The sequence below is a fragment of the Oryzias latipes genome, chromosome 11, assembly GCF_053564925.1.
Source record: "Oryzias latipes strain Hd-rR chromosome 11, Olatipes_Hd-rR_3.1".
NCBI classification, from domain to species: domain Eukaryota; kingdom Metazoa; phylum Chordata; class Actinopteri; order Beloniformes; family Adrianichthyidae; genus Oryzias; species Oryzias latipes.
In genome coordinates, this window is record NC_136247.1 from 14,808,240 (window position 1) to 14,817,599 (window position 9,360).

At 40.0% G+C, this 9,360-nt stretch overlaps 1 protein-coding gene across 2 annotated transcripts in view; it reads right to left on the bottom strand.

Moving 5' to 3' along the window:
• The window catches only part of shisa7b (shisa family member 7), a 40,539-nt gene extending 33,767 nt beyond the window's left edge, over positions 1 to 6,772 (bottom strand). For both annotated transcript variants that reach the window (XM_011480910.4, XM_004074042.5), the window contains exon 1: positions 6,478 to 6,772. The gene's annotated coding sequence lies outside the window, so the exon portion shown is untranslated. The remainder of the gene's footprint in view (positions 1 to 6,477) is intronic.
• Between the last annotated feature and the right edge of the window lie 2,588 nt (positions 6,773 to 9,360).

Sequence of the window (9,360 nt, forward strand, 5' to 3'; positions counted from 1 at the left end):
TGTGATGTTTATTTTAAAAAAGTGGTTACTGCCAGAGAAACCGCAGAGTGGTGGAGTGGAAAAAACTTAAGTAACAAATTATTTGTTAGGTTAGGTTAGAGCCGGTTAAATCCTTCATTTCTATCCCCAAAGACTTCCTTTAACCATTTAAACAGTTTGTTAAATATTTTATCAAAAGAGGAGCCAGTTTAGCTCGTGCTGGTTTGCGGCGCCTTCCGTCCGTGAAACCCGGGTTCGACTCCAGGCTCCTCCCTGTTCCCTTCTCCACCACTGCCGGTTTCAAGCCCGGTTTGAGAAGGTTGCGTCAGGAAAGGCATCCGGCGTAAAACATTGCCAAATTTAACATGCGACTCATTCGCTGCAGCGACCCCTGATGGGAGAAGCCGAAAGTGGAAGAAGAAAGGAGTTAAATATTTTATCAAAAAAGTTCAAAATACAAAAAAATGTCCATAACCAGAGGGACTTTAAGAGGTTTACAAACGCTGATCTGTTTTTCTGTTTTTTTGTCATTAATGTTTGAAGACCCTGGTGTTTAGGGTTATGGGTTTTACAGAGTAATAGAAAACAGCAAAAGGCTCATGGGGAGAAAAAAAGATTTATCTTCAGCTTCTTCTTGGCAATAATATAGTAGTTTCCATGGTAACAACATGAGAAACTTGAATGGATCCAGGAACAAATGTTCTGACTGAAAATCTGTTTGATCAGCTGAAGATGCCGATCAATGAACTCATTTAGTTTGGGCCTTGTTACAAAATTTTTAAATTGATATCAATAAGAAAACACGCACCCACACACACACACACACACACACACAGTCGGCTCAGAGCAAAAATAAATCAGAAAAAAGGATCATGTCACCAAACCCAAGGAGAAGGTCGATCTTTTAAGTTGCATCTCTCATGTAACTTCAAAATAAAATTTCACAAAGGTAAATTTCTTTTTTTTTTTTTTTTTACTAAAAACAAACATAAAATTCATTTAGTCATTAAAATAGCTGCAGTAAAAGTTTGAAGTTGATGCATCCACCCTCTGGTTTTGCAATTTTCCTTTTCATCAGTTAGAAGATTGTGCAGAATTTTAGCCATAACTGCGGTTCTGATACACAAATGTGTTTGGCAAACGTCAAATAACAGGTTTTCTGTTAGCTAAAATATATTTTTTTAAAAACAAGTAAAAATCTTTTTCAAGATTTCTTTGGCAACCATATACGTTTACCACTTCCACAACAGAACTACTTGCAAGTGGTGGTGGTGGGGATGGGGGTCATTCTGACCCAAAACGCTGGCTACCTAGCGGGCTGAAAGTTTTCTTAAATTTTAACAAAAATTGTTTGTCTGCAAAGTCAATATCGTAAGGACAACCTGTTTACTCCGTTCCTCTCTTCTAATATAGGACATTTTATTCTGGTAGGTTGCTCATTTTGAAGGTTTTAAAGCCCCACTCCAAAGAAAAATGTGTCTTTAAAATGTTCCTGTGAAATATTTCTGTTGACGAAGAACATATATATAGAAAATTCAGCTTAAAATAGCATTTCGGAGTATTTCTTAATTTAAATCATTGTCCATCAGGAGCAGATGAAAAAATGCTGTTTGAAAAAGAACTAGGAAAATATGCTGGGGTGGGCCGTGAGTTCACTGCTGCACTCTATTGTGACCCATCCACTTGTAGACGACTAGATCCATGTTCATCTTTGTTTTCCTCGTCTGAGCGTGCATCTGGATCAAAATTGTACGACTGGATAGCTCCGAAATTGCTCGCCATTTTTGTTGCACCGGTAATGTTATCAAGTTTGAGCTATTATATGATATTCTGTGCCCAAGAATAAAATCTTGAAGTGAAATCTTGCGATTCTTTGTCTTAAAAGGCCCACCTTCCATATGTGAGCTCAGACCAAACAAAACAAAACAAAAACTTAAGTTATTCTGCAAAGAAGATTCAAATCCTCCAACATCAAAAGACAATCACTAAGCAGCTTTTTGTGACCACTCCCAGACTTTTCTTACACCCCTCTTAAGCTTAAAAAGGTCAGATCCTACCTATCTGCGAATGCCGGGAACATTGCATAACTTTCAGAAGAAATACCAAAAACTCAATCTACGTGTGTGAAATGGGATGAAGGTCTCACTTAATCATACAGTGGGGTTTTCTTCTTGAAGGTATCCATGTTTCAGCCAACCCACGTTCGAAGGCATGACGTAAAGACCCCAGACTGCAGAAGACAAATGTAAGAATGAGGATGATGGTGGGTTTCAAGGCTGTTCATCTCTGCCCAGAAACAGTTTACAATCTTGCTTTTAGCTAAGAGCAGTCTGAACTCCTTTGTTCTGATTTACAAAACCCATGGGTAGAAGATGCTCTACCACATCCCACACACCATATATTCATGAGGCAACAGCCACAAGCACCAAACCAACACGTCCAACAATGTTGAGACACCAGGACGGTCCAAGGTCTTTGCTTACTTCAACTCCTATGGCTTTGACGAGATCAGAAACTTTCCACTCTTATAAATGAGTCAATCGTTCTTTCTTGTGAAACAGAAGACTGGCAATTTTCTCAAGGATTTCATTTTGGTCAGACCAACGTTTGCGATAGTTTTTTTACACCATACTAGCAGCAGTCTAAACTGTCTCTGTGTGCTGAATGCTTAATCCAGAAAATAGAGCAACTGATTAAATTGATTAGTTAAAAAGACCTAAACCGTTGCCTTTAGCGTGCACATTATAATGACAAGCGGCCAGTTTCTATTGGACATTGTGTTGACTGCGTCCTCATTACAAAGAGCCTGCCTTTTCATCGAACGGTTTGCAATTGGGGAAGTGTTTAAGCTGAGGAATATTTAAACGCAATCCCACTGGTGGCGCCACAGCTGAGCTAGACCCTCATTCCGTAGTGCTGTGCTTTATAAAGCAACTGTTTTCTACTTCAGAGATTCCCAAGGTTTCCCAGATTGTCCGTCAACAGCCCCCGAAGAGTGCCTGGAAACTGGCTGATTTCACCCAAAGGTAGGCATCCCGGCCAGCCGGAAAGTGCGATCATTCAGCTGCAGAGTGGCACAAATCTATAGTGGCAGCTGCACCCCTCACTCACACTGAGCGTGGCCCCCGGCCACACAGCAGTCAGCTCCATCAGGGCTTTTTGTTTCGCCCTCATGTCAGCTCTGGGGTGATGTAACCGCAGCACAACCTGCTCCTGCACAAAAATCCAACCGTTTTGGTCAAAAGTTGCAAAAATTCATTCAGTGGTTAGACAATCAACAGCAGCCCCTGAGTCGAATCAAAACACTGGCTTCTGAAAAGGTTTGTGCTTCAGTTCATCGCTGTGAGTTGGGAGGTTATTGGATTCTACACAGTTTGTTGGTTAAGTAATTTTGTGATTGCAGCTTTTGCAAACTAGGACACTAGTGAGCTTGTCAAAAAACACCCACAATTCCAGGTCAGCTGCAGTCAGAACTACCGTTTCTACATGCAAACCGGTTGGATCCACTTTAAAGTAGTTTCTATGGCGATCGAGTTAGAAATCAAAAAAGCTGTCGACCACGTATTTACCAAAGGAAGTATTATTTTCAGTTCACATACTGACGGGAGATAAAATGATATTTATTTAAATTATTAAATTATTCTAATTAATTGTTTTCATTAAACTTCAATTAAGTTTTTTCCTCCTCCCGACTAAATGCTGCTGTTTCAAACGAACTACCTTTGTGTTTATTAATTTTATCAAAAACAGGACCTAATTCTGATAAAAATTTGTCAGAATTGAATCACTAATTGTGACATAAACACACTTGTCTAATTATCTGAATAATCTAATTATCTGAATAATAATAAAGTCAAATTTTGGTTGAAATGTGCAGGATGTGCTGAGTTACCTAAAAAAACCTTCAGTCCAACATCCATGACCTACAGATAAAGATGCACTACCAGTTTCTCCAAGAGGGTTAATTTTGTATTTATTATATGTATTTATTGCGATTTTGGTATTTTAACTAATAAAATAAAAAGTAACTTTTCAGGATTTAGTGTCTATTGTATATTCAGTACAGAAAAGCTAAATAAAGCTAAAAGCTAAACCAAAAAATAGTACATAACTGAGAGAATGTCAACTAGGTAAAAAAATAATATTAATTTAACCCCTTCATGACTAATTTGTAAAATCCAGGACTCCACTTATTTTCGCATCAACTTGAAAATAAAATAAAACTAAAGAATATATTTCTATATATTTGTAAATAACTTTAGGCATGAAGGGGTTAACCACGGAGTTACAAGCTTAACCCTATGCACTATTGTGGGGTGATTTTCCCCACAGCAAATCTATTTACATGAATTTCTATATTTCGCGTGTCAAGATTCTGTGCATTCACCAAGGAAGTCTCACATGTCCCAGGAATGGATGGACCAAAGACCAAGTTTTTAGTATCATTTTATTATTTTCTGGGGAATCTTGTTCTCAAAATCCTAATTTTTCAGTCTTTTTGACCATGTTTTTTTTTTCATTTTGTTACACATACCACAGTTGAAAATAAAAGAAAACCCCCTTTAATTTATCATGTCTTGTCATGTTTTGATCTATTTTTTATGACAAGTACTTTTTGTTGGGTAAATTATATCCGGCAAAAACTGCTTGGCAAAAGTGATGGTGTAACTTTTTATAGCGACAGGTCCTAGGGTTGCAAACCAGTTTGAAGTCACAAACGTGACCTACTTTGGTTTCTGAATGAAATATGTTGCCTGTCAAAAAAGAGTTAGCCAATAAGATACAGTACAAACAAGAGTTTTTGTTTATTTAGTCTCAATGGATGAAAAAGAATAGTTAAAACCCAACTAGGCCGTTGTTCCTGTCCACATGGTTCAGTGAAGTTTGAATATTTAAAAATTTTACTTCAAAACCCAAAAACTTAATTTAATGAAACGTCCAGAAACTCGCTCAGTAGCCTTATGGTGGACTGTCTGACCTGAGACCAGAAGGTCGTGAGTCCAAATCCAGGCCGAAAGAATGAAAAATGGGACCCAATGCCTCCCCGCTTGACACTCAGCATTAAGGGGGTTGGATTTTGGAGGTTAAACCACCAAATTGTTCCTGTTTAGTTGTGTCTGCAGCTCTCCGGTCCCCCAGGGGATCAGTCAAATGTGGAGAGCAAATTTCACACATCTAGGTGTTTGACAGCTACAGAGACTTTAACTTGACCTTCATACTTTACTGTTTTCAGAATAAAGTGTCTCTTTTTCATAATACTCTGACTATGGCAAGTACCACCTGTCCTTTCCCAAATGTGTCCAATATGCCCACCCAATTCCAGGAGAGGTGATAGGTGGTGTGAGGTGGAGAGGTGTGTTTAAATCGTTCAGTCTTTTTCATTAGATGAATGATGTATGAATGAGGCCACAGAGAAGAGAAGATGAACACATTTGTATCTGCACTCCTTCAGGATTAAAAACTTCAATCCACCTCTCTCCCTGCATTTCGTCATCATCATGCTGTTGCAGAATAAGTTCATTCTGAATCTTGTGTAAAAATGGATATTGTATTTTTACCCTAGTGTAGTGTCACAGTGGCTGTTTTGATGTTATCTGACCAGCTAAAATAGATGAATGAAAAAGGGAGGCAGAAATGTGTGTGCAGGTTTAAAATTTAGAAGAACCCTCCATGCAGTGGGGTAAACCGGTTTACAAGGTCCTACATGTTGTTGCGTGAGTCTTTCTCCGGGGTCAAACAATACACCAAACGGAAACGCCAGAGTTGGAATCGGGGAAGCACAGGTGAGGAAGCGGGTGTAAAGTGTCATGCGCCCGTCAGCGTCCTCCACGCACTCCTACACATGTGCAACGCTTACAAAGACGCACATTGCAGGTGAGGCGAGTTTGTTGTGTTTTTGCATTAACGTTCACGAGGCGTGCGCTCCTACACGTACGTGATTATGGCTGTAAAGGGGCGCAGATGTGCACATGTGGATGATGCTGCGCACAATGGGGTAGGGTGGGGTGGTGTTGGGCGGGGGGGGGCTGCATGCTGCTGCAGCGGTGCTACTGTATTTTATGCACGTATAGCAGCAGCTTGATCATCGTCCACACCGCAGCACAACACGCACAAAGAGGCAGGAGCGCTGAAATGCCTGACCCTCCTCCTCCTCCTCTTCCTCCCCTTTACGCATAGAGGAGGCTCATTCTATAGATGCGGCACCATTTTCCCATTTGAAGAGACAAAGAGCAAAACGATAATCTGATTCAAAACGCAGATTTGGGTTTTATTTGGGATCTATTTTCATGGTTTTGCTTCGCCTCGACGGTCAAAAACAGCCGTGCGCAAACATTGCAGAGGCGCACATGCGCCGTAGCGGAGGAAACGTGGCTTGGTTTGAGTTCACCGTAACCATGAAGAAAACACAGAAAAATAGCGCATCCCCAAACCACAGCACTGACAGACTGAACTGAAGGGAGAGTTGATGGGATGATGAGAGGAAGACGCTGCGCTTACCTTCCTCCCGTCCTTGCTGGGGTCCGCGTGTGACTCCAAACGGAATGTGTCACCTACATATCTCATTAAAATTCCCAGCAATGATGAGGGTATCGATCCGCCGCAGTGAAGCTTTGCTCGACGTTTAACAAACAAAGACAAAAACACAAACTTCACAAAACGGCGTAAAAAAACCAGTTAGAAGACGCGCTTAGAAACCCTCCCTCAGCTGCTGGCGCCTTGTTTGGGCTCTGTCGTTGTGGCGAGCGTCTCTCCGCGTCCGCGCCGGATGCTGCACTCCCCCCCCCCCCCCCCCTCTCTGTGCCTCCCCCCTCTGAAAGAAAACAGTTTGACAGAGCTCCGCTGGGTCCCGCCGCCAACTCATTGATTGGATAATGTGGCATTTGCCCACGTTCACATTCCCAAAGTGCTGAAGTGCTCGACCAATCACGATGCAGAAACCTGCGGCGGTCAGGTTTGATTGGATCAGTTGGGGTCCAAACGGCTGGTGGCTTCACGCTCACCTGTGAGCCCGGTCCGGCCCGGTCCCGTCCCACTGCAAAATGGAAAATGCAAAATGAAATAAAGCTTTTGCTCTGCCTGTGCAGTAGTGTCTCACCACTACTGTAGTGGGGTTGAAGACCCACTCTGATGTTTTTAACATGTTTAACATGTGGCATTGTTCTGATGACGAAGGACAAATATAACGAAAATTAAGATTAAATCGATTTTAAAGTGTTAATTTATTCAAATTTATGTGAATCAGGAGCAGATGAAAAAAACGTATTTGTGGTGTAGAAAAAATTGTGGGCGAGCTGCAAGCTCCCTACTCGGCTCTGCATCCGCTTATCAGTGACTAGAACCATTTAAGTCTTTGCTTTCCATTTCTGAGCTGGAATTTGGCTCAAACCTATATGGCTGAATAGCTTTGACATTGCTCACTACTTTTGTTAAACTGGTAATGTTATGTTGGGGGTGGGAGGGACAGTAAGCTACCAGAACAGATGGCTCAAGTATGGGTGACGGGAAGGGGGAGCGGGGTTGCTTACAGCTGAATGTCTTTTAAACTACTGCTGCTTTGGAGAAACTATGTCCTAGAAAACTATCCAGTTTTTTTATTATTTTTGTTAAAAACGGAAAAATCATATTTAAAAGACCACTGAGAACACTTTGAAAATCAAAAGATGGTCTAAGTAGGACTTTAACTGTAACTGAAGAGGCATGGGCAGTTGCCGGATGCTGAAGCACATGGGCTTTGATATCTTTTAAAATAGATTTTTGAAGAATGTGTTTAAATCAAGCCCCCACATTGTGTCCAAAGTCAACCAGGAGGTAAATCTTGCAGTTCTTCAAAATGACCACTGGAGGCTGGTTTCAAATGGAAACAATATTTCAAAACATTATACAGTAAATGCTTTTAAGCCAAAACTAAACTTTTGCAGTTGCTGGTTTCAGGTATAAGAACTATTTCCAACCAATTATACTGCATTTATTAGAACTACAATGTCAGCATTGTTAGGGGTATGTTTTTCTGATTGATAGATGAGCGGACCTACATGGACTACGGTGGCCCAAAGGTGCAAGACACATTTACATTTAAGATACAACAACAACAAATCCCAGTACAGATAAACAAATCCAGAAACACAAAAGCAAATCATGAAGCACAAAAGGAAATCCGGGTGCAAATGACCAGATACCGAATCACAAAAACAATCTCTGTACAAATCAATAAATCCAGAAACACAACAACGAAAGCAGAGAAACGGCTTCTAACAGAAAGGGAACGTCCTGAATCCCTGAAGTGACGTCATACAAAAAATACAGCAGAAGATGGAGAAAAACTTAATGAAAGTGAGCAGCTGCTAACGGAAAGGGAAAAACTTCATACTAGAAGAGACACAAAAACTTTCCATTGCTAAACATTGTTGTAATTTGTATTGCAGTAATGCAATTTAAAAGATTGTTTTTGGACTGTTTCATGTATTTAAAATGTCCACATAAAGAAAACAGTAATGAATAAATTTTGAAAAATCAAACACAATTGGTTTTATATTACGTCCTTTTCTGTTAGAAGCTGTATCTCCGCTTTTGTTGCAGTGTTTCTGGATTTGGTGATTTGTAACAGGATTGCTTTTTGTGATGCGGTATTTGGTAATTTGCACCTGGATTTGCTTTTGGGTTTCAGTATTTGTTCATTTGTACTGGGATTTGTGGTTGTTGTATCCTAAATGTAAACGTGTCTTTTGCACCTCACGGCCACAGTAATGGACCAATGATAAAGCAAACTCACTTGATTACTTTTCATACATTTTTATGGGTATAAACAGTTTTTAAAGTGTTAGTGTACTGACTTTTTATATTCAGACAACAATATAACCAGCCCTAAAGATTTGTGAATTTCTTCACGAGTAAAGGAGATGAACTGCAGCACTCTAAAATTATATTACTGGAAATGGCCAAAACATTTGTACTAATGACTATTTTAAATGAATGAGCCACAATGAAAGAGCCAACCAATTTAAAAGAAAGAGAAGAAAAGTTCTATTTGTCAAGTTGTTTTTTTTTGTGGCTTTTATCTCAATGACTTGCCATGATAGAATTAACATGACCTCATTTAAAACCAGAGTTTGCTCTGTTTCTTTAGGATGATTTGACATGTTTTTTTAAAGATGTTGACAACCCCTAACTTCATTAAATATTGGAGAGTTATAAACCAAGTAGGCCACAGGGAACTGTGCTGCAGCACTTAGCAAAAGTGGGACTTTCCAGTCACCCTGTGAAATTCATGAGTGTGTCTGCTGTGGTTTTCTGAAGCAATAACATCACAACTTCTTGAAATTAGCGAAGAAGCTCAAGAAGTGGGTTTTAGCTTAGTCATTTTTAGTAACCAAAAAGTATTCA